This window comes from Microcebus murinus, chromosome 5 (genome assembly GCF_040939455.1).
Source record: "Microcebus murinus isolate Inina chromosome 5, M.murinus_Inina_mat1.0, whole genome shotgun sequence".
NCBI lineage: Eukaryota > Metazoa > Chordata > Mammalia > Primates > Cheirogaleidae > Microcebus > Microcebus murinus.
Genome location: NC_134108.1, coordinates 47,915,155 through 47,941,684, shown reverse-complemented (window position 1 = coordinate 47,941,684; position 26,530 = coordinate 47,915,155). Strand labels below are relative to the sequence as shown.

The following is a 26,530-nucleotide window of genomic DNA, read 5'->3' as shown; positions in this document are numbered from 1 at the left end:
TCTGCCTCAGCCTCCCGAGTAGCTGGGACTATAGGCACGTGCCACCATGACCGAGTAATTTTATATATATATATTTTTAGTTGTTTGGCTTATTTCTTTCTATTTTTTTTTAAGTAGAGACAGGGTCTTGCTCTTGCTCAGGCTGGTCTTGAACTCCTGAGCTCAAATGATCTGCCCGTCTCGGAGGCTAGCCACCATGCCTAGCCTCAGCCCAGGTGTTGATCAAGGTCTTTCTTGGGGTTGGGATAATTTGAGAATTAACCATGGCCATGAGGATTTTGTGATTCGTCCATGTGACATCTCATCAGAGTATCAAGTCTGCAAGAGAAGCTATGCCTCGTTCTCTTTCAGTGCTATTACCTTGCCTCAGCTTTACTCTGGACTCAGGCTAATTCTGTTGAAAATATCTTTTATTTGTTAATTAATTTTTTGAGATGTGGTGTGTGTGTCTTTAGTTTTTTTGCTTTTATTTATTTTTAAAAGAAGATATAAAAATCATTTAATTTGTTAAGTACAAAATATGTACTAAGGGCCAGGCAAGAAACAGAAATGAATTTGACTTATTCCATGCTTTTGAGAGGTTATGAGAGAGACAAAACAATATGTACATATATAACTCTGAGGCAATATGCTATACATGCTAAATGCAGTGCAAACAAGATCCAGGATTTTAGAGGAAGGTAAAGTAAATTCTGACTGACTTGATTAGGGAGGGTTCCATGGGGGTAGGGTTTGAGTTAGGCCTTAAGGGATTAGACTTTTGTCTGCATATTTAACAGAAAAGGGTATTCCAGATGAGGGTACAAGGCCTAGGCAAGGGGCAGGAGGCAGTTCTAATACTGAATGTGTCTACTGTGTTTTACTATGTATTTTATATTATTTTATTTTATTTAGCTAGTAATCCTATCGTGTAACTATTACTGTGGTGCAGAGGAAAGAAATAGGAGGGATACGAATTACAAAGCCCCTGACAGAAAGCTGGGTGAGATTTGAGGAGTAGCAGTGCAAATGGGAACGAAAGGACAGATAAGAGGCATTTCAAAGGATAGACTGCAGGAATTCTGGCAAATGATGGGTGTGGACAGTGATGAAGAACGTCAAAACAGATAACAGATAATGCCATCTGGAGCCTGTGTGTGTGTGTGTGTGTGTGTGTGTGTGTGTGTGTGTGTGTGTGTGTGTTTGAGACAGTGTCTTACTCTGTTGCCCAGCTGGAGTGCAGTGGTGTCATCATAGCTCTCTGCAGCCTCCAGCTCAAGCAATCTTCCTGCCTCAGCCTCCTGAGAATCTGGCACTACAGGCAAGTGCCACCAAGCCAGGCTAATTTTTTCAATTTTTTGTAGAGGCGGGTCTCACTATTGTACAGACTTGGAGCCTGTGTCTTAGTAAATTTTGATCAGGGAGCCCCACATACATTTTCCTTTTGTACTGGCCCCTACAAATTATGTCCATAGTGTCAGATGTTACCATTGACAGGAACGGGGCATGAGGAGGAGGAGTTGCCAGGGAAAGGCTGGCTCACATTTTAGATATGTAGAGTATTGAAGGTCAGCAGGACATTAGGGGTGATGGCAGGCAGATCTGAAAATGCAAAGGAGGAGTCTCAGAGTGAAGCTGAGGCCAGAGGTGGGGCTTTGGAAAGAGCATGTCTCTAAGAGGAACATATCCTAATATTAGATAATATTATTATAGAAACCCAGCAATTCTTCCCTGAGAAGATCCAGTGGCTGCTCCTAGGTAATTTAGTTCTTTTCCATTGAAATCAACAAAACTTCATTCCTTAAAACATCTTTCTAGCATTTAGATTTATCTAATTCAGTCCTGCATCTTTCTAAAGATCAGATTGTATTTTTTTTTTTTTTTGAGACAGAGTCTCACTTTGTTGCCTAGGCTAGAGTGAGTGCTGTGGCGTCAGCCTAGCTCACAGCAACCTCAAACTCCTGGGCTCAAGCAATCCTGCTGCCTCAGCCTCCCAAGTAGCTGGGACTACAGGCATGTGCCACCATGCCCAGCTAATTTTTTCTATATATATTAGTTGGCCAATTAGTTTCTTTCTATTTTTATAGTAGAGACGGGGTCTTGCTCTTGCTCAGGCTGGTTTCGAACTCCTGACTTCGAGCAATCCGCCCGCCTCCCAGAGAGCTAGGATTACAGGCGTGAGCCACCGCGCCCGGCCTCAGATTGTATTTTTTTTATTTTTATTTTTTTGAGACAGAGTTTTACTCTGTCACCTGGGCTAAAGTGCCATGGTGTCAACCTAGCTCACAGCAACCTCAAACTCCTTGGGCTCAAGCAATCCTCCTGCCTCAGCCTCCCAAGTAGCTGGGACCATAGGCATGCACCACCATTCCCAGCTAATTTTTTCAACTTTTAGTAGAGATGGGGGTCTCACTGTTGCTCAGGCTGGTCTTCAACTCCTGAACTCAAAAGATCCTCCTGTCTCAGCCTCCCAGAGTGCTAGATTACATGTGTGAGCCACACGCCCGGCCTGTATTTTTTTACTATCACTATTATAAGTATTCCCAGAATTTTGTCTTAAGACGTTGGGATTTTTCCCCCTTGAATTTGATAGGATCTCTAAGACTTTTGGCATGTTATTCTTTCTTTCATTTGTGATGTAATTAAGTCAGTCTGTGAGTCTTATTTTCAAGATGTTCTAGAAGAGACTGTGAGAATAGCTTGGAATTGTTTCAATTAATTTATGTATTTCAAATTTAAATGTAAAGTATCAACAATGATGGAAAACCCGTTCAACAAGCAGATGATGTTATTTTATACATCATCCTTCACAGAGTTTAGTAAATGAGCCAGCTACTTCATTGACAATTCATAATGAAAACAGCTAATTCTTTTAAGTGTAGGTTCTACTCATTTAAAAACATTATCTAGGAAAGCTACTAAAAACTAAAATAAATGAAGTTATGTTCTCTGCTATCTAGGACTAGGGTGGAATATTATACAGTTTATTAAGAAACATGACTTGTTTTTGTACATTCATGTTAGACATCTGAGGTTTGACAGGGGAGGAGGTGTCTTCTTGTGGTACTTTCTGGCCAGGAATGTAGTCGGTCCTAATTGAGATAATAACTGGATGCTTGGCCACACACAGGTGTATTTTGTCTTAGTTTTGTGTCACACAGTGAGTGGTGAAACTCAAGAGAATAGAATATCAGAGTACTTTGAGATGCACAATGCACTGCATATATGTCAAATACTATTGTTATTGAGCAGGTTGGCACAGTGCCTCTATGTGGGGTGTGTGTGTTGACTCATGTGCTGTGTTGTAATCTCTCAGGACTCAGGTTCTGAATTGCTCTCTTATGATTGAAACTGAAGGTGCTGGAAGTGCAGTGACCCTGGAGGAAGAACCAGTAACAGCTGGGGGTGGATGAAAGGGAATTGACAGTTGTGCAAGAGGGTATCTGTCCCTTTTCGTAAGCCCAAACACCCACATCCTTCCAGTAACTGTTTCATCTTTTAATATCATTTGGCTTCACTTACAAGGTCTATATTAAAACAGATGTCAGGGTATAAGGCAGTATTTTGACCTGCTCATCTGCTGTTGTGCCTGCTGGGATGAACTGAAGTACTTGCTTTCTGACTGGTAAAGATTGATTTCTAACAATTATGGGGGAGGGAAGGAAAAGGGAAGTCCAGCTAAAGCATGTTTTTTTCCTCTTAGAGTTTAGGAAGCAGAAGCTATATAGTCTTCTAAATCTCATGCCAACACAGCAGTCAGAAAGAGTCTTGGTAATAACAAAGGTCAGGAATCACAAAAGAGCAATGTCAGTTTTTGGTATTGAGTTCAAAACACAGTTTTCTATAACTTTGTTCATTTGTTGTGTATGTGCTTTTATAATTAATTTTGTATAAGTGGTAGCTATATTTTGTAACTTTGAATAGGAAACAGATATTGAGCCACTTAAATAAAAAATCAGACTATTTTTAAAAAATCTGGTAAAAGTAATGCTTAATCCAATTAATTAGTCTTCTTCCTCTAATTCATCATGATGACTTTGAGTGTCTGGTGGCAACCAAGAATGGATTATAGAAAACGTCAAGGCAATGTAATCCCTATTATTTATGGTTACTTAAGAGGATAAATTAATCACTGGTCACTAATCTTTGGATAATTACTCTATTGAGCTGGAAATATCCTTAGTTTTTTAGAAAGCAAGTCAGTGAGTTAGTTAGAACTGTCAAAACTGATCAGCTTTCCTAAGCCTAATAATAAGTGAATAGAAACTAGTTGCCTTCAACCCTTTCCTCCCTGCATTGTAGCATGATCATTCTATAACTCTGGAAACTGTGTACAGGACAACAGGAAAAATACGTTAAAACACTATCTTGTGGTAGGTTTTCAGGTGGGTGGGTGTTAGACAAAGTCAGAGCCTTAGCCCTAGCTGAGGATTAACAAAGCTGTCTTCACAGGTAAAGGCTTGCAACTGTGTATGCATTTTGGTTACTAGAATTAGGCAAGTTAATAATGTTATAAAATTTGTTTGAATATAGATGGTTTAGGAAGTGAGTCTTTTGGTGGCAGCAGTTCTGTTTATTTATGCATTAAATAAATGAACATTTTGAAGGAGTCAACATTGTGTAAGTACTGTTTTTTTTATTAAATGCTACCATTGCATGGGGAGGAGGTAGTATCTTGTGGCTTGTGGTGGGGATGGGAATAAAGAAAAGTATGAAGAGTCTTCAAAAAGTTCGTGGAAAGTGTGTATTATGAAAAAACTATGCACAGATTTAAAATTTTTTTTGCACCAAAATATTATGTTCTGAACAGGATCTAGTTTGAGGCACTAAGAATGATAAGACATCAGTATGAAAAGAGCCCCTTTCAGAACAACATGAATTCTGCTAAAATTAAAGCAAGAACAACATCAAACTTATGATGAAATGTGGGTGGAAGAATAGTGAAATCATTGATGCTTTGTGAAAAGTTTATGGGGACAATGCCCCAAAGAAATCATCAGTTTACAAATGGATAATTCATTTTAAGAGGGAATGAGACAATGTTGAAGGTGAAGCCCACAGCAGCAGACCATCCACATCAATTTGCAAGGGAAAAAATCATCTTATTCATGCCCTAATTGAAGAGGACTGATGATTAACAGCATAAACATAGACTTCAGTTTCTTGAGCAGAAAGAAAAAAAGAAAAAGAAATGGAAAAATAAATAAATAAAAAAATAAAAAGAAACAGCATAAACAATAACCAACACCATAGATATCTCAATTCTGACTGAAAAATTAAAGTTGAGCAAACTTTCCACTCAACAGGTGCCAAAACTTGTGCCCAGATCAGTTGCAGACAAGACTAGAGCTTTCAATGAAAATTTTAAATAAGTGGGATCAATATCCTACAGTAGTTCTTTGAAGAATTGTAACAGGAGATGAAACATGACTTTACTCAGATGATCCTGATGACAAAGCACAATCAAAGCAATGGCTACCAAGAGGTCCAGGCAAAGGAAAAGTAGTCTGCTGAAGATCATGGCAACAGGTTTTTGGGATGCTCATCACATTTTGCTTGTTGACTTTCTGGAGGGCCAAAAAATGGTAACCTCTGCTTATTATGAGAGTGTTGTGAGAAAGCCAAAGTGTTAGCAGAAAAATGCATGGGAAAGCATCACCAGAGGGTCCTTCACCACCACAATACTCCTGTTCATTCCTTTCATCAAAGGTAATTTTGCAAGATTTTTGATGAGAAATAATTAGGCAATAGGTATTGGCTATTGTTTATGCTGTTACCCGTCAGTCCTCTTCAATTAGGACATGAACAAGATGACTTTTTTCTTGCAAATTGATGTGGATGGTCTGCCACTGTGGGCTTCACCGTCAACATTGTTTCATTCATTCTTAAAATGATAGTCTTCTTATTTGTTGTTAGGACAGCAGAAAAGTACTTATTTAAAAAATTCTATTTTTAATTATATGGATACATAGTAGTTGTATATATTTATAGGATACATGTGATGTTTTGATACAAGCATACGGTGTGTACTGATCAAATCAGGAAAATTGGGGGTATCCATCACCTCAAACATTTATCATTTGTGTTAGGAACTGTCTAATTCCATTCTTTTAGTTATTTTTAAATATACAATAAATTGTTAACCACCTTAGCAGTCTTGGTTTTGCTCCTTCTGACTCCTTTTTTGTTTTTTAATCTTGAAAATATTTTTAAGGGCACCCATTTTTCTTCAGTTAATGATGTAAAGACTGTGTTGACATGGTTAAATTCCCAGGAAACTCATTTCTTTATAGATGGACTAAATGGCTGATATCATTGATTACAAAAGTGTCTTGACCTTTTTTTTGAGACAGAGTGTCGCTTTGTTGCGCAGGCTAGAGTGAGTGCCATGGTGTCAGCCTAGCTCACAGCAACCTCAAACTCCTGGGCTCAAGCAATCCTGCTGCCTCAGCCTCCTGAGTAGCTGGGACTACAGGCATGCGCCACCATGCCCGGCTAATTTTTTGTATATATATTAGTTGGCCAATTAATTTCTTTCTATTTATAGTAGAGATGAAGTCTCGCTCTTGCTCAGGCTGGTTTCGAACTCCTGACCTCAAGCAATCCACCTGCCTTGGCCTCCCAGAGTGCTAGAATTACAGGTGTGAGCCACCGTGCCCGGCCCTGTCTTGACCTTGATAGACCTTATGTTGACAAATACAGTTTATATTTTTGTTTTAATCTTTTTTTGGTGCCATTATTTTTATCTTTTTTTTTTTTTTTGAGACAGAGTCTCACTTTTGTTGCCCTGGCTAGAGTGAGTGCCGTGGCGTCAGCCTAGCTCACAGCAACCTCAAACTCCTGGGCTCAAGCGATCCTCCTGCCTCAGCCTCCCAAGTAGCTGGGACTACAGGCATGCACCACCATGTCCGGCTAATTTTTTGCATATATATTTTTAGTTGGTCAATTAATTTCTTTCTATTTTTAGTAGAGACGGGGTCTCGCTCAGGATGGTTTCGAACTCCCAACCTCGAGCAATCCGCCTGCCTCGGCCTCCCAGAGTGCTAGGATTACAGGCGTGAACCACCATGCCCGGCCTATTTTTATCTTTTAATTCCATTTTTCCGTGATCTTTTTCAAGTCCCCTCATATACACTTTAATCCTAAGGGAATAAAGAAGGGAGGAAATCCTAGTCCTATGTTTTCTACCTGGGTACAGTACCTCAAAGGCAGACCAGCATTCAACCTATGGAGTGTGAGGTCTCTATTCAGGAGGCTCCCACGGAATCCCAAAGAGGGCAAAAGAGATTGCTGTGCAGGTAGAATCAGAGACTGCTTATTTATCACAATCAAAATAATGCCATTTTGATAATAATAAAATTCACTTGTTTATGTACATTGTAAATTGTTGCCTTGATAAGGTTTCTAGAAATAAACAAAATTTGGCTAGTATTGTTTCCAATCAGTAGAGAGGAATTTGTGTCATTATCAAATGAAACACAATAATATATATGAGATTGACTCACTTAGAGCTAAAATGTAAATTAGGTCTTTAGAAAAGAAATGTAGGGTTAAAAATCTTAGGTAGGACACATTTTAGAAGGCACATTTAAAAATTTAATTTTTAAATGTCAGCTTTATTGAGATAATTTACGTATGATAAAATTCACGAATTTTAAGTGTACAATTTGATCAACTCTGACAAATGTATACAGCCATGTAACTACCATCACATTCATAATGCAGATCATTTCCATTACCCTAGGGTGTTCTTTCATTTCTCTGGCACACCCTATTTTTATTCTAATTTTATTCTATATTGTTTATCTGTATTTTAAAATTTCTTAAGATAATACTATTTTTTTTTTTTTTTTTAGTTAAAAGAATTGAAGCCAGACACAGTGGTGTATGTCTGTAGTTCCAGCTACTTGGAAGGCTGGGGTGGAAGGATTGCTTGAGGCCAGGAGTTTGAGGCTGTAGTGAGCTCTGATCGTGCCTGTGAGTAGCCACTGCACTTGGCCTGGGCAACATAGTGAGACCCTGTGTCAAAAAAAAAAAAAAAAAAAAAAGAAAAACAATTGTTACTGAATAAAGATGTAAAAAAGTGGGAGTGGGAGGATTCTGGAAAGAGTCACAGGTTTTTGGTTTAGGGGATTGGGTGAAGGTAGTGCTGCCAATCAAGAGAGTTAAATATGGCTGAGATTCCCTGTATTTAAAAAGGACCAAAGAAAGTCCATTGAAATGAATCAGTGGGAAATCCCTGACAACTTCAGCCATCACACTTTCATTGGCTTGAGTGTGCAGGGAGTGGAATTTGTGGAGCAGTGACTGGGAGGTAGAGATGGGGTGGAGGCCAAGAAGTGAGGAAGTGAAGTCAAGGGAAGAACAAGGTGGGAACTGGAGGAAGGTTAGAGTCAGGGAGAGTAATGATACTATAATTATTTAAAGATGGGAGTAGCTTGGGGAGAAGGGCCCAGTGGAGAGAAGGAAGGTCAAGTTAACCAAGTGACTCATTGATGGAATGAAGTTCATGAGCAGATCAGAGATGAGGGAATCCAGAGCACCACTGGTGGACAGGAGTGTTTGCCAGAGGGCCCACCTATGCAGGACCTGGAAAGAGGAAAGTAAGAATGGGAGCAAGGTTTCGTGAGGATCAGGAAATGGAAGAGGTCATTACATGTGGCTCTAGGGTTGAGTACCAGATTTGAAGAGGGTGGCAAAGGTTTGGGAGCTGATTAGTGATAAGGAAAAGAGTTGAAATCCAACAAAGATTAGAAACCATGAATTTGCAGTGAAACCAGTTTCTAAGATTGTGTACCCCCCAACCTCTACTCTGTGTTCTGATAGGTAAGCAGAGAAGGTGAACTGTACAACTGATATAAGATTAGAAGAGAATCAAAGCCAATCAATTTCATGTTTTCTGTCCATTTTTACCTCTGTACAATAAGACTTCTTCTCTTTTGTTTTTTTGGGACGGAGTCTCACTCACTTGCCTGGGTTAGAGTGCTGTGATATCAGCTTAGCTCACAGCAAACTCAAACTCCTGGGCTCAAGGGATCCTCCTGCCTCAGCCTCCCGGGTAGCTGGGACTACAGGCACATGCCACCATGCCTGGCTAATTTTTTCTATTTTTAGTTGTTTGGCTAATTTCTTTCTATTTTTAGTAGAGACGGGGTCTCGCTCTTGTTCAGGCTGGTCTCGGGCTCCTGAGCTCAAGCAATCCTCATGCCTTGGCCTTCCAGAGTGCTAGGATTATAGGTGTGAGCCACCGCTCCTGGCACCTTCTCTCTTTATACTACCATTGGAGACTCAGAAGTACTCATATGTTTTAAGTTTTGGGTGGAGTTGATTAAACATTTAATACCTTAACGTAATTTTTTACATTTTTTATTGCAGTCAAATATATTTAGCATAAATTTTACCATTTAATTAATTAATTAATTATGTCAGAGGGGTAATGTGCTAGCATCATAACAAGGTTCCAGGGAGGCACATCTTACACATGTGTGTGTTTTTTGAGACAACGAATCTGACTTTGTTATCCTGGGTGGTGTACAGTGGCATCATCACAACTCACAGCAACCTCAAACTCCTGGGTTCAAGTGGTTCTCCTGCCTCAACCTCCTGAGTAGCTGGGACTATAGGTGCATACTAACCATGCTTGGCAAATTTTTTCTGTTTTTGGTAGAGACGGGGTCTTGTTCTTGCTCAGGCTGGTCTTGAACTCCTGACCTTAAGAGATCTTCCTGCCTTGGCCTCCCAGAGTGCTAAGATTATAGGCATGAGCCACCATGCCTGGCTTAACATGATATTTTAAAGTATATATATGCATTGTGGAATGGTTAAGTCTAGCTAGTTAACAAACACATTACCTCACATAATTATTACTTTTTGTGAGAAGAACATTTAACATCTACTCTCTGCATTTTTCTTTTCTTTCTTTTCTTTCTTTCTTTTTTTTTTTTTTTAGTAGCTGGGACTACAGGCATGTACCACCATGCCTGGCTAATTTATATATATATATATTTTAGTATTTTAGTTGTCCAGCTAATTTCTTCCTTCCTTCCTTCCTTCCTTCCTTCCTTCCTTCCTTCCTTCCTTCCTTCCTTCCTTCCTTCCTTCCTTCCTTCCTTCCTTCTTTTCTTTCTTTTCTTTCTTTTCTTTCTTTTCCTTCTCTTCTCTTCTCTCCTCTCCTCTCCTCTCCTCTCCTCTCCTCTCCTCTCCTCTCCTCTCCTCTCCTCTCCTCTCCTCTCCTCTCCTCTCCTCTCCTCTCCTCTCCCCTCCCCTCCCCTCCCCTCCCCTCCCCTCCCCTCCCCTCCCCTCCCCTCCCCTCCCCTCTCCTCCCCTCCCCTCCCCTCCCCCCTCCCCTCCCCTCCCCTCCCCTCCCCTCCCCTCCCCTCCCCCCTCCCCTCCCCCCCTCCCCTCCCCTCCCCTCCCCTCCCCTCCCCTCCCCTCCCCTCCCCTCCCCTCCCCTCCCCTCTCCTCTCCTCTCCTCTCCTCTCCTCTACTCTCCTCTCCTCTCCTCTCCTCTCCTCTCCTCTCCTCTCCTCTCCTCTCCTCTCCTCTCTTCTTTCTTTTCTTTTGACAGGGTCTCACTCTTACTTAGGCTGGTCTTGAACTCCTGAGCTCAAATGATCTGCCCTGCCTCGGGCTCCCAGAGTGCTAGGATTACAGGTGTGAGCCACCGTGCCCAGCCATCTGCATTTTTCAAGAGTACAAAATATCATTACTGTGTTCATCATGCTGTACAATATATCTCTTAAACTTATTTCTTCTATCTAAATTATATATCGTTTAACCAACATCTTCCCATTTTCCCCTCCCCTCTACTACCCAGCCGCTGGTACCATTCTACTTTCCACTTCTGAGATCAACTTTTTAAGATTCCATATATGGGTGAGGCCATGTAGTATTTGTCTTTCTGTGCCTAACTGATTTTGCCATTTTAATATCTTTTTTTGGTAGGGATAGGGCCTTGCTATCTTGCTCAGGCTGATCTTGAACTCTTGGCCTAAAGCAATCCTCCCACCTTGGCCTCCCAAAGTGCTTGGGATATCAGGCATGAGCCACTGCATCTGGCCTCCTTTTGAATAATTTTTAAGTGTACAATTTAGTGGCATTAAGTACATTCACAGTGCTGTGTACCCATCACTACCATCCTATCTCTCTTTACTCTTCATATCACTCTTTTTTTTGAGACAGAGTTTCACTTTGTTGCCTAGGCTAGAGTGAGTGCTGCGGCGTCAGCCTAGCTCACAGCAACCTCAAACTCCTGGGCTCAAGCAATTCTACTGCCTCAGCCTCCCGAGTAGCTGGGTCTACAGGCATGCGCCACCATGCCCGTCTAATTTATATATATATATATATATATATATATATATATATATATATATATATATATATATATTAGTTGGCCAATTAATTTCTTTCTATTTGTAGTAGAGATGGGGTCTCGTTCTTGCTCAGGCTGATTTTGAGCTCCTGACCTTGAGCAATCTGCCCGCCTCGGCCTCCCAGACTGCTAGGATTACAGGCGTGAGTCACCACGCCTGGCCGGTTCTTTGTATCACTCTTGATCTATAAACTCAGCAAAGTCCTTTACTGAGTACAGGGTTTGTATTTTTGAAACTGAAGGATTGATATAAGTTTGTACTGAGCTTAACTTGGGCAAATGCTATGCAAGGGACAAATTGTGGCCTTTACTTTCTAGCTATTCAGTTGTAATTATTTGTTAATGTCTGTCTTCTTACTTAGCCTTGGAAGGTCCGAGAGTGTAGGAGCTGTGTCTGTTTTGTTTACCATTATGTTTGTACTGCCCAGCATAGTGCTTGGCACATCGTAGGCATTCAGTGATGTTTTTGAACAAAGGAAAGTCCTTCACTGCAAGGAGAATTTATTTTAGTTTAATAAATTCTTTCTGAATACTTCATATGGAGTAAGCAAAACTTGTATTCACACATTAATACAGATTATAGGTGTGGCACATTCCAAAGTCTAGTTAATTAGTAGAAATCAAAAAGGGTTTTTATTTGCAATTTCACTTTGGAGAGTATTAAGGCAGACTGTGCACTAAACAAATGACTGTATAGAAATGGCAGTAATAATCCCAGAGTTTGAAGGCTGTAGGTTAATTAGAAGAAAGTGAGCTAATCAAATTTGAGAGTTGAAAGAATGTTCCAATAATTTTTGTTCAAGCACACTTCAAATATATCAGCAGGTAACAGGAACTTCAGTTGCAGTATGCCCCAAAACACCAGCAGATTTTATGACTTACAGTTATGTTTTGGAAGAGGAAAAACCAATGAAATAGTTTGGGGCAATTTGGTTCCATTACCCTATATTAAATAAAATATACTAGAATTTAAAATACCATCTTTGTAGCCGGGCGCAGTGGCTCATGCCTGTAATCCTAGCAGTCTGGGAGGCCGAGTCGGGTGGATTGTTTTAGCTCAGGAGTTCAAAACCAGTCTGAGCAAGAGCGAGACCCCGTCTCTACTATAAATAGAAAGAAATTAATTGGCCAACTAATATGTATAGAAAAAATTAGCCAGGCATGGTGGCGCATGCCTGTAGTCCCAGCTACTTGGGAGGCTGAGGCAGTAGGATTGCTTGAGCCCAGGAGTTTGAGGTTGCTGTGAGCTAGGCTGATGCCACGGCACTCACTCTAGCCTGGGCAACAAAGCGAGACTGTGTCTCAAAAAAATAAAATAAAATACCATCTTTGTAAAAGTTGAAGATATAGTTTGCCTATTAATAAATTAAATTTGGGAACGCTAGTTTTCTTTGGTCACACTTATTAATGAATTCAATAATGTTTTTATTTATTTAATAAATATGAAGAAATATGTGAATTTCTGTTAGTTGGTAATAAAGTATTGCCATTTTTTTCCAACTGGCTTATGGTCAAATGGAGGTAAAGGGGCAAAATACACATACAAGAATTAATTAGTAATATAATGCATCCCTGTAAGAATTATCACAATTTGTATGTGTTTGTAAAAATACAATAAAAATTTAAAAAACCCCACTGGAGGATGTTTTTTAAAAAGTACAATCTGCCTCCAGCAAGGTGTTTTTGGATTGCATGGAAAGGAAAAAAGAAGATTGAACTCGATGGAAGAGGTGAGTCTGGTCTCAAAATGGAGGGCCATAATCCAAAGGAACCAGAGCAGTTGAGTAAACTGTTTATTGGTGGTCTGAGCTTTGAAACTACAGATGATAGCTTAAGAGAACATTTTGAGAAATGGGGCACACTCACAGATTGTGTGATAATGAGAGACCCCCAAACAAAACATTCTAGGGGCTTTGGTTTTGTGACTTACCCTTGTGTTGAAGAGGTGGATGCAGCAATGTGTGCTTGACCACACAAGGTTGATGGGCGTGTTGTGGAACCAAAGAGAGCTGTTTCTAGAGAGGATTCTGTAAAGCCTGGTGCCCATCTAACAGTAAAGAAAATTTTTGTTGGTGGTATTAAAGAAGATACAGAAGAATATAATTTGAGAGACTACTTTGAAAAGTATGGCAAGATTGAAACCATAGAAGTTATGGAAGACAGGCAGAGTGGAAAAAAGAGAGGATTTGCTTTTGTAACTTTCGATGATCATGATACTGTTGATAAAATTGTTGTTCAGAAATACCACACTATTAATGGGCATAATTATGAAGTGAAAAAGGCCCTTTCTAAGAGATGCAGTCTGCTGGATCGCAAAGAAGTCGGGGAGGTGGATCTGGCAACTTTATGGGTCGTGGTGGTAATTTTGGCCGTGGTGGAAACTTTGGTGGAAGAGGAGGCTATGGTGGTGGAGGTGGTGGCAGCAGAGGTAGTTACGGAGGTGATGGTGGATACAATGGATTTGGAGGTGATGGTGGCAACTATGGCCGTGGTCCTGGTTGTAGTAGAGGAGGCTATGGTGGTGGACCAGGATATGGAAACCAAGGTGGTGGATATGGCAGTGGTGGAGGAGGATATGATGGTTACAATGAAGGAGGAAATTTTGGAAGTGGTAACTATGGTGGTGGTGGGAACTGTAATGATTTTGGAAATTATAGTGGACAACAGCAATCAAATTATGGACCCATGAAAGGGGGGCAGTTTTGGCGGAAGAAGCTCAGGCAGTCCATATGGTGCTGGTTATGGATCTGGTGGTGGAAGTGGTGGATATGGTAGCAGAAGGTTCTAAAAACAGCAGAAAAGGGCTATAGTTCTTAGCAGGAGAGAGAGCAAAGAGTTGTCAGGAAAGCTGCAGGTTACTTTGAGACAGTTGTCCCAAATGCATTAGAGGAACTGTAAAAATCTGCCACAGAAGGAACTATGATCCATAGTCAGAAAAGTTACTGCAGCTTAAACAGGAAACCCTTCTTGTTCAGGACTGTCATAGCCACAGTTTGCAAAAAGTGCAGCTATTGCTTAATGCAAGGTAGGGTCAATTAGATGTACATTCCTGAAGTCTTTTATCTGTTGTAGCTTTTTCTTTTTCTTTTTCCTTTCATTACATCAGGTATATTGCTCTGTAAATTGTGGTAGTGGTACCGGGAATAAAAAATTAGGAATTTTTAACTTTTTTTAAAAAAAAAAAAAAAAGGAAAAAAGAAAAAGCTATCAGGAGTTTCAGTTCTATTTACTTGCCATTTTTAAATCTCAATAAGGTAAAACTGGAGTTTCATTTCAGAAATCAGTAATGGAAAATTTTTTATGTACTGTCAGCAAAATCTCTGTAGTTACTATGGCTTTTCATTGTGAGGCATATGTGTGCAGGCACTCGTGTATTACTGTGTAGATTAGACAGTGGGTGTAGGTCTTTGAAATGGACTTCTTGACTAAAATTATAGTGAGGAAGAGGAATATAAATGAGGGGGAAGAGGGGAATGGGGAGGGGTATGGAAGAGCAGCCTCTGAGGAAACAATGAATGAGGCTCAGTTTTAGTTGTGTAAATGTCACTTCCTCATCGCCTCACCTTTGTCTTTTTATTTTATTTTGCACTTCAGGTCTTTTTAATAAACAAATTTGTCGACAATTCCAAGGTACAACAGCAGCCCCACCTTTGTACCTTTACTTTCCAATAATACTGAATGACGCTGGTGTTCAGCTAGCTCTGTGTGAGTTTAAGAGGGGTCAGCTGAGTAGAGCCAGGTGTGTGTCGGGGCGGGTCTCAGTGCCTGCACAGCTGAAGTGAGCAGCTTTCATTTCCAGCTGGGCTCCGGAGTAGCAGCAGCTACTGGGGAGCAGCAACAGCACAGATTTCCAGGAAACAATTCCTCCTATTGTCATTTTTATTCCTGAGTCATCAAGTTTACTTATTCCCAGCTGCTATCCCCAGCTACTTAGAAATCAAACAAGCAGGGAAACCTTTCTTCTGTTTCTCTTCTCTCCTTCCCCTTCCTTTTTTCTTATTTCTATCTTGTTTGTTACACCTTTTCTTTATGTAAGCGTACACATTTGAACATCAGTAGTAACCATTTCCACTGGCAAGCATAGGATTTCTGCCTTACCTAAATGTCCTCTAATGCTGTAGTGTGTCATAGTAAATGAAGACATTAAAGATGTTGCGTACGTGTAACAACATTGGTAAATCTCAAAAATATAATATTGAGTGAAAATACAAAGTTGTACAATGTGTAATATACCATTTACGTTTTTTTTTTAAAGGCAAACGATACTACCACATTCATAAAATCTAAAAGCTATGTTGATGCTAAGATCCACTATTTTACGTACACTGAGAAAGTGGGGAGCTGCCAATTAAACTGTGATGTAATGCCTTATTATGGATTGTAAGATGCATTGCATTTTAGAGATGTTACAATAGGGAAAAATGTGGAAAAAATGTGTATCTTAGAACTGAAGGTAAATTCAATTAAATTATTTCAAGGGAAATACAGTAACTATATTTTATTGAAACATAGTTATGTAATGAAAATATAAAAACATGCATAGGACTGATATTTAGTCAATATAGGATGTGGTTATCTCTCCGAAGGAAGGGAGGGGAGTGGAGAAGGGGACCATACGAGGGGCCCCTCATATTTAATTTTTTAAATTCTATAATTTATAATTTATTTTTTTAAATTCTAAAGCAAATATTACAAGAAATTAAGATTTGACAAAGTTGGTTGGTAAGTACCTATAATTTTTTGAATGCTTTCCATATTTCATAATGCAAAGTACATATTTAAAAGCTATATAAAAAGCAAGTTGTAAATGCCTATCTCTATATAGTGGATTCTGTTTTTTATCTAGTACGATTTGATTATATGTTCTTCTAGACTTTTTCCTATTTCATAGTAGTGTGTTTGTTTGTTTTTGATTTTGGTGGAAAGGGGAACCAGATTGCTTTTTACATCTCCATTTTTTTTTTCCTGAAAAAATGCTGACTGAAACATCTCCATTTTTATGTATGAATTAAAAGATGTACAAGTATCATGTATTATCTTAGTAATGATAAAACAAGGGAAAAGTTTTTCTTTTCTTTTTTTTTTTTTTTTTGAGACAGAATCTCACTTTGTTGCCCAGGCTAGAGTGAGTGCTATGGCGTCAGCCTAGCTCACAGCAACCTCAAACTCCTGGGCTCAAGGGATCCTCTTGCCTCAGCCTCCCAAGTAGCTGGAACTACGGGCATGCGCCACCATGCCTGGCCAATTTTTTCTATATATATTAGTTGGTCAATTAATTTCTTTCTATTTATAGTAGAGACAGGTCTCGCTCTTGCTCAGGCTGGTTCGAACTCCTGACCTCGAGCAATCCACCCGCCTCGGCCTCCCAGAGAGCTAGGATTACAGGCGTGAGCCACTGCTTCCGGCCAAGGGAAAAGTTTTTAATGATAAAGATGTCACAGAATGAAAAAAAGGTTAGCTGGCACTATTTCTTGCTGTTAAAAAGCAGTAAGACATGTGTTCATTATTTCTTTGAAGCCAGTCTTCTGGTTGCTCCCTTATTCTTTCTTTCTCAGACATACGGTATCTAGAGAGGGTCGAGTCATACCTTATAAAAAAATTATTGTACAAGTTGAGCAAAACTCAGCAGTATCATGCCTAGAAATCTGATAAACAGACACTTAAAATAGTCATGAAGCTAACAAACTTTTTTTTAATCCCTTAACTGAAACCTAAAAAAAATATCTACAGTTTTGCCCTTCTGTCAGCAGATGAAAGGGCTGTCATAGTGTTTGCTTATTATGTGAGAAATAAACAATGAGAAATCAAGGGACTGAAGGGATGTTTGTTTTATCATACTATTTGTAGGGACCCCTCACCTCCAAAACCATGAAAAAGGAATATTTCCTATATCCTGTCATATTTTTTTAGTATCACACTTAGATGTTTAATAATCCTTGCTGTTAGATTTAAATAAATTTGGCAAGATCTATTTAAAAAATGCCAAATACAGTTATATCACCTGACGCAGAATCTCACTCCCTAGGATCTTGCCTAATGAGTCATAAGAATGAAAAAGTTAAATGCATGAAGAGGTTCACTGTACCATTACTGTAAAAAAACAAAATTTTGGAGTTAACTTAAATGCTCCCCAATACTGAAATGGTTAAATATATGCTGATGATCTATTTTATGGACTAAGGTGCAACTGTAAATGAAAATGGTTGCTGTGAAGCAACATGGAAAAGCTTGGTGCTGAAAGAGTAGGATGTACTACATGACTATAACTCTAAAAATGTGTGTGCATGTGAAGAGAGGTAAGGGAATATGGAAAAATGAAAAAACGGTTCTAGTAGGATGGTAGAATTTTTTTTATAATCTTTTTTTTTATTTTGGCATATTATGGGGGTACAGATTTTAAGGTTTCAATAGATGCCCTTTCCCCTTCTCCCCCCACAAGTCTGAGTTTCCAGCATGACCAGGATGATAGAATTTTGAGTGGATTTCTTTCCTCTACTATTTGTAAAAATTTTTGCACTTATTTTTTTGGGCAGACAGATCTTTTTCAGAGAACTTTGAATTTCTCTTTAATAAAATGGCAGACGGTAGGTTGGGGAATACTGGAAAATAAAACAGTAGCCCTTTTGAAGACAAAAGTGGCTGGGTGTGGTGGCTCATGCCTGTAATCCTAGCATTTTGGGAAGCCAAGGTGGGAGGATCACTTGAGGCCAGGAGTTTAAGACCAGCCTGGGCAACATAGCGAGACCCTATCTCTACAAAAAATAAGCAAAAGGGGCCGGTATGGTGGTTCACACCTGTAATCCTAGCACTCTGGGAGGCCGAGGCGGGAGGATCACTCAAGGTCAGGAGTTCTAGAACAGCCTGAGCAAGAGAGAGACCCTGTCTCTACTAAAAATAGAAAGAAAAATAGCTGGACAACTGAAAAATATATAGAAAAAACTAGCCAGGCATAGTGGCACATGCCTGTAGTCCCAGCTACTTGGGAGGCTGAGGTAGTAGGATTGCTTGAGCCCAGGAGTTTGAGGTTACTGTGAGCTAGGCTGACGCCATGGCACTCTAGTCTGGGTAACAGAATGAGACTCTGTCTCAAAAAAAAGAAAAAGTTAGCTGGGTGTGGCACACCTATAGTTCCAGTTACTCAGGAGGCTGAGGCAGGAGGATTGATTAGGAATTTAGGCTGCAGTGATCTATGATCAGGACTACTGAATTCCAGCCTGGGCAACAGAACAACACTCTGTCCCCCCTAAAAAAGGAAAAAAAAAGACTAAAACATTTTAAACTAGAATAGCTTTAGCGCAGTGTACACATTTAATTTTGTCCTTTAGAATGGAGGTCCCAAACCCCAGACCACAGACCAGTACTAGTCTGTGGCCTGTTAGGAACTCCCACACAGCAGGAAGTAAGTGGCCAGTGAGCTTCATCTGTATTTACAGGCACTCCCCATCACTTGCATCACTGCATAAGCTCCACCTCCTATCAGATCAGCAGCACATTAGATTCCCATAGGAGCTTCAACTCTACTGTAAAGTGCACATACGAGGGATCTAGGTTCCATGCTCCTTATGAAAATTTAATGCCTGATCTGAGGTGGGGCTGAGGTGGTGATGTTAGTGCTGGGAAGCAGCTGCAAATACAGATTATCATTAGCAGAGAGGTCTGACTGCATAATAAATGTAATGCACTTCAATCATCCTGAAACCATCCCCTATCCCCTACCCCTACCCCATATATGAAAAAATTGTCTTCCATGACACAGGTCCCTGGTACCAAAAGGTTGGGGACTAATGTTTAGAAGAAAGAGAAAGTTGGCCTAGCACAATTACATGGAAGTTGGAATACTAAAGAGGATTGGTAAAAGCAGTGGGAGGATCAAAGCCAATGTGACTGGCTTATTCCTTTGTACTACCAAATAAACCAAAATTTTGGACTGTGTCTACTTTAGTCAATATTTGATTATTTGCTTTGAAGCTATTTGTTTGCAATAATGCCATTAACATCTTCAACAGAGCCAGTCTAACCCTTAGGTAGTAGGTAGAATTATGACTAATTTTATCATTTATATAGAAACTGAACCCTTTAAGGGCATGCGGTACTATTTCTTTATACTTCTTGTTTTTTATTTTTGCTTCATTATGACTACCACAAATCCCGTAATTAACTCACAGCTGCCATTTTGCTGTCATAGGTAGAATGGGAGCTGGTGCTAAGTGGGGAAAGAATTGAGAAACTAATAGACTGAAAGAATTTTAGACCTCTGGGGCTTTGCTGACCAATTAGTGCAGTTCCTTCACTTTATAGGTAAGTAAACAAGTCCCAGGGACCCAGCAGTGGACTGTGTCTTAGGACTCCAAATCTAGTGCCCTTTCTGTTGTACTGCAAGGAGAGAAAAGGAGGGAAAGGGAGAGCAGAGCCAAATTATTGACATTTTAGGGGCTGCTTTGTCAGGAAGAGTAGCACATTGGACTTGTTGTCACTATCATTTTAAGTTACAGAGTTTTTACAAAGACTACCACCCCAAAACAAAAATAGGCACAAGATATTAGCAGGCAATTCACCAAAGAAGAACTACAATAGACATGAAAGAATAGGCAACATAATTTAAAAATATAAATAATAAAATAAATGTTTATTGCTACCTTAACATAAAATAATTATTTATGAGCTTTGTTATAAATTTTTTACTATATTACAAGATATCAAGCAATCTATAAGCTTTATTATTTGAGCCATTGGCCTTACAGTGCTTTTTGTTGACAACCTATCCTAATTTTAGGAAATATAATTATAATAGAAAAGAAACTAATACAAATGGTAAAAGACAAAGTATAACCTGGTTAATAATTTTCATGAAAGTTGTGGCAGCTTTAAACTTCTTTTTATTCATTCACTCTAATTCTGTCTAGCACCTATAAGATGTATTATCCCAGGTTGTATGTGGCAGCAATGGGCCACTAGGAAGGAAGCTGTGAAGGACTCAAAGCAGTTGAGAATAGGTATCAGCACTAAATTGTACTTTCTTTTCCTGCCCCCACACCACCAGAGAAGCTAGTTCAATTCTGATTAAGGAAATGTGTTTATGCTTATTCAGAAAATCCTGCAGGGTCCCTGGGAAGACAAAGTCAAGGAATGAGAATAATGAAACCAGAAACAGGACCAAAACTATGCTCAATCACTGGAGAGTGTAATGTTGAAGAAGACAGGGGTGGGACTTGGCGTAAAGCCAAGTACAGATCAGAGAAGCCAAGGTTCAGGGAACTGAGTGGGTCATCTGTCCTTGGCAACCATTATGCCACATCTTCTGAACAGACTTTATAATCTTCTGAAGGACTAAACCAGCCTAGGATCTGATAAGAGGTTTGAACTTAATATTGCTAACATAAAAATAGGCCTCCTCAGATCCTATTTGGAAGTGAGCAGGGTAAAAGTAATAAATATTCAAGCTGGGCATGGTGGCTCATGCCTGTAGTCCCAGCTACTCGGGAGGCTGAGGCAGAAGGATCGCTCGAGCCCAGGAGTTTGAGGTTGCTGTGAGCTAGGCTGACACCACGGCACTCACTCTAGCCTGGACAACAAAGCGAGACTCTGTCTCAAAAAAAAAAAAATAAATAAATAAAATAAAAAAAAAAAAATATTCAGTGTTGCTTTTTAATGTTATATATTTTATTTTATTTTTTATTTTTTTATTTTTATTATTTTTTTTGAGACAGAGTCTCACTTTGTTGCCCAGGCTAGAGTGAGTGCTGTGGCATCAGCCTAGCTCACAGCAACCTCAGATTCCTGGGCTCAAGCAATCCTACTGCCTCAGCCTCCCAAGCTGGGACTACAGGCATGCGCCACCATGCCCGGTAATTTTTTCTATATATATATTAGTTGGCCAATTAATTTCTTTCTATTTATAGTAGAGACAGGGTCTTGCTCTTGCTCAGGCTGGTTTTAAACTCCTGACCTTGAGTAATCCGCCCACCTTGGCCTCCCAGAGTGTTAGGATTACAGGCATGAGCCACGGCGCTCGGCCTGATTATATATTTTAGAGGGGGGCTCAATCAGAGCACTGTAGATGGCTTATTCTTTTTAATCCTCTGTAATAAGAGTTGGCAGATATTCTCTGTAAAGGGCCATATAGTAAATCTCGATGTACGCTGCATGGTCTCTTTTGCAATTACTGTGCTCGGCTCTTATAGTACAAAAGCAGCCATATACAACATGTAAACAAATGATTGTGACTGTGTTTCAGTCCCCCCTCCCTACCTCCCCTTCCTAGCCCCCTATCCCATGTTCACTGTTGCCCTCCACCTGGGGCAACAACTGGGTCGGATGATGGTGGAGGGAGCCCATGTTCTGCTGTCACCCTCCACTTCCTGCTGTGGCTTGGGAGCAGAGTTAGGGAGGGTTGGAAGGAGTTGGGATCAAGTGCCTGTGTCTGGCAGTGTTGTGGGGAGTGGTGGTGATCATCCTCACCCTGGGCTGGCAGCATGCTGGCACATTAGTGGGCAGCTGACAGAAGTGACCATGTGTCCTGAGCCTGGACCTAACTGTACCTTGGCTTTAGTTTGCTTCTTGGCATTCCTTGGAAACTCATCTCAACTGCAGAAACAAAGAGGGATAGGTTTTGGGATTTTTAAAGATGGAACCCAGTATGCTAACTGTCCATCAGAAAGGAGTTCAGATTTTGGCTAGGCTGGGTCAGTAATTTTCCAAACAAGAGGAATTTTAATACCTATTGGACCCACATTAATGCCCTTTCTGCACTGTGGGCTGGCTGAGGAGGAACCCTGGCTTTTAAAGAACTGTATTTAAAGCTTCCAGAGCACAGTTGATATCCTCTAGGTGCAGGTCTTCCTTACAGACTTAGCACCTGGTATGGGTAAGGGCTCTTGTTACTGAGTTCTTATCAAATTCTTATCATGCCCAGCACAGCTTCCTACTTCCCCAGAGAGAACTGGTGGGTTCTGTTTTATAGGCTGTCTGCGTGGTTGGCATTCACCCTCAGCTGCAGCCTGTCATCTGTCTTTTGGCAGAGGGGTGCTGAGCATAATCACTAGATATTGCTGTTGGTATCTTATTTATTATCAGTTCTTCATCACTGAGAATCATTCCATTAGGAAAATAAACATTGCCCTACCTGTTCATGGTGTAATATTTTCACTTGCCTTTCACTCACATGTTGCATATTAACTTTCTTCTGAAAAGCTCAGCATGATCTTGGAGCCTAGTGTGATGTGGATCTCATTACTTACTGTGTATGTTTTTATCATCAGGCGCTTCTTTGAGCTCTAGCCCATTCCTCCCACCTGTCACCATCCTGTCAGGCTGATCTCTGCCTGGTTCCACAGTAACTTTACTTTTGGAGTTTTGTTTCTTCTCTTTACCTACATTTGCCTCCCTTGTCAAATGTAATTCTCTCATGAGCAACTGTGCCTGATAATCCCAATGTAAAGGCCACAGCCCAGGCTGTTTTAATGCTTGCAAGGAAGTCTCTTCAGATTACTACAGCGTAAAAGAATCCATTCCCTTTCAACCTCTCATTGCTTACTGGATCAATTATTTATGTACTTGTGTAATCCACATCTATGCTTAGGTATGTCAGTGTAGCTGTGAGACTGTGGCTCCCTCTGGAGAAGGGTCTTTGGTATTAGCCTACTTCCTCAGTGTCTAGTTATTGAGGACTGAATCAGGGGGAGATTGCAGGTTGAGACTTGTTGCTATTCACTTTTTATTTCAAGCCCTTGAGCCAGGAGGTGACAGTAATTTTTTTTCTGATTCTTTTGTGTTATGATAGACTAATAACCAGTAACAGTTCCTAAATATTTTTAATGTAGGTCTAAGATGTTCAGTAGGAGTCTGCATCTGAGCCCCTTGGCAGAGATGGTTTCCCTGGGGTGCTACATTTGAGTCTTTGTCTTCCTTCATACTGACTTCTGTGATCTTCAGCTCAAGGGATCCTTTCTAACCTAATTGCCCTCCTGAAGAAAGTGCTAAAAAGAGAAGTAGAGTTTGCATTATGTTATCAGCAGGGAGATGCTAGTATAATCCTCTCCTCTCTTTTTCTTCTAAATTCTTCAAGAAGTCCCAGAGCTGAGAGTCAGCCCTGGATCACAAGGAGCAGGAAAGTCAACTAGAGGTGGGAAAGAGGCCATGGGTTCCAGTGCTACTCCAGGGGGTGTTGAGAGGCGGCATTAAGAGCAAACCAAGGGCTGAGTGTGGTGGCTCACGCCTGTAATCCTAGCACTCTGGGAGGCTGAGGGGGGGGAGGATCATTTGAGCTCAGGAGTTTGAGATCAGCTTGAGCAAGAGCGAGACCCTGCCTCTACTAAAAATAGGAAAAAAAAAATTAGCCAGGCAACTAAAAATAGAAAGAAATTAGAAAAAATTAGCTGGATGTGGTGGCTCCTGCCTGTAGTCCCAGCTATTCATGAGGCTGAGGTAGGAGGATCACTTGAGCCCAGGAGTTTGAGGTTGCTGTGAGCTAGGCTGATGCCACAGCACTCTAGCCTGGGCAACAGAGTGAGACTCTGTCCCAAAAGGAAAAAAAATAATAATAAGAGCAAAGGAAACACTCTGAGGTACTAAGGGAAAATTGCTCTAAATCCAGGATGATTTCGTCATACAACATAAGATGAAAGGGTTCTTGATTAGTAATGGGCAAGAAGTAAGTAAACTTTAGGTAGTGGGATTTGCCATAGAAATATAGAGGACCCTATGCTTTCAACTCTTGTTTAGTTACGACCATTTATCTGCTTATTTTGAACAAAATTATTTGGCATCGGTTTATCGCTAAGAAATGGACTTCTGTACATTAATGAAAGCTTTTTATTTTTCCCTAATAGAGTGATTTTTCTTTGTTGAATTCTTTATTTATTTTTCTTTCTTTCTTTCTTTTTTTTTTTTTTTTTTGACACAGAGTCTCACTCTGTAGCCTGAGCTAGAGTGCTGTGGCATCAGTTTAGCTCACAGCAACCTCAAACTCCTAGGCTTAAGCAATCCTTCTGCCTCAGCCTCCCAAGTAGCTGAGAGTACAGGCATGCACCACCATGCGCGGCTAATTTTTTCTGTTTTAGTTGTTTGGCTAATTTTCTTTCTATTTTTTAATAGTAGAGATGTGATCTCGCTCTTGCTCAGGCTGGTCCCGAACTGCTGAGCTTAAGCAGTCCTCCCTCCTCAGCCTCCCAGGGTGCTAGGATTATAGGTGTGAGCCACCGTGCCTGGCCTCTTTGTTGAATTCTTAAAACTTTATTCTGGCTTAGGTTGAATGGGAATGGCAGAGAATAATAATTTTTAGTGTAATCTTTGGTATGATGGAAAAATAAATCTCTAAAAACACAAAGTAGAAAATGTTTTTATAGACTTTCTATAGGAAAAACAAATGTTTATTAAGTTCTACTTATCAACTGTTTGTTCTTCCTACCTCTACAGTTTCATTCATTAATAACTGTCAGAGTTAAGTTCAGTTCATTGCACAGTCTCTGGAAATTTTCCTCATTTTTAGTTTAGTAAGACTTTGAATCATAAGTGCTGATGTCTAAATGGCACAATTCATTAAAGTTAGTCATACTTTAACCATAGTACAGCTATAATGGGAAGGTGAAATACAATTAGGAAAGTATTTTATTAAAATACCTTAAATTTTATTAATAAAATCTATCTTAACCCTGAATTAGTCTTTGTTTCTAAATTCCTCAGTGACATCTCAATAGATCTGTGAAATTTACAGAGATTTATTTTAATCCAGAGATCTTTCTGCATCTCTAACCAGTCATACTAAAGCTCACATTTCAACCTTAAAAACAGTGTTATTATATTATAGACAATTTATTAGTTCATCTAATAAATGGGAGTGGTTTGGAGTAAATCTGTATAGAAATGATGTAATAGTATGTTTTGATAAATGTATATGGGTATGGAGTAGTTATCACTTACCTCCTTGTGAAATTTTTGAAGTAAGATATGATTAAGACTCATTGAAAAACTATCTGATTTGATGAGTCAAAAAGCTATCCTGTCTACACCTCATCAACTGCCCTTGAAATCCCTTCACCTCTGTTAAGTTTTTCTAGTCTGAATATGGTTGTGTAATTTCTTGGGATTTTTCTGTGGTTAAATAAGTATCTATTACAACTCTCTTTATTTCCAAATTATCAACAAATATTTATGTTGTATATTTGCTATTAGAATTGCTGTCAGTCACAATAAAAAAAATGTAAAGTCTGTTTACTGCTTTATACCTTCTGGTGTATTTTTACTTAAATTAACATCCTTAATTCTAACTTGGCCAACAGGTAGGATGGTATTATAATTGCTATTATCCTTATTGTACAGTTGAGGAAACTGAGGCTCCGCTTGACTAGATCAAACAGCAGGTATCTGGAAAACCTAGGACGCAAGCCTAGATTTTTGGACTCAACTCAAGTTCCTTTTACCGCTCGATACTGAACACTGTTATGTACTGATTTACATTATAAATTCTTAGAGAAGACAGATATAGCAATTAGTACTTTGAATCAGTAGTAGCTTTTTAAAATTTTTTAGAGACAAGGTCTCACTTTGTTAGTCAGGCTGGAGTGCAGTGGCCTAATCATAGCACACTGTAACCTTGAACTCCTGGGCTCCCAAAAAGCTGGGATTACAGGTGCGAGCCACTGTACCAGCCTTGAATCAGTAGTGGCTTTGTTCAAACACAGGCACATGCATATTTTATGGTATATATATGTATGTATGTAATATTTGTCATAAATGTCAGAATTATAATCAGTAGTGCCCTGTGTTTAGATTTATAGCTGAAACCACTTACTAATTCAATAGGAATTATTTTAAAGTCCTGGAATAAGAAATATTAAGATTTCAAAGACTGTTCAAAACAGTGTTCCAGGCTAGGTATTACCTCATTTTTTTCTATGTGATGAATAAGGAGCCAGTGGGCGGACTGGTATTTGGTTGTAAAGGTGAGGTTGACTTCATCAGGAGTAGTTTCTTGGTATTTATGGCTCCTCTTTTTGATACTAATCCTTTGATTAACTTCTTCCTGTACTTTGTACATACACAGTTGCAGCTGAAGGATAGGTGGGTATAGAACATGCAGTGCTTTATGTTGAAATATGTCTAGGAGTGTCAGATTTATGCTACTACTGGCAGTTGTGCCAGAGATGAAATGTGAGATTAAAGAATTGTATTGCTTACCACATT

The 26,530-nt window shown here is 39.7% G+C and overlaps 1 protein-coding gene and 2 pseudogenes across 2 annotated transcripts in view; 2 read left to right on the top strand and 1 right to left on the bottom strand.

The window, feature by feature from the left end:
• SLC16A10 (solute carrier family 16 member 10) overlaps window positions 1–26,530 on the top strand; it is a 117,812-nt gene that overhangs the window by 12,508 nt on the left and 78,774 nt on the right. The window lies entirely within an intron of this gene.
• LOC142871329 (uncharacterized) lies at window positions 9,403–9,469 on the bottom strand (annotated as a pseudogene).
• On the top strand, window positions 12,609–14,805 carry LOC105864902 (heterogeneous nuclear ribonucleoprotein A3 pseudogene; annotated as a pseudogene).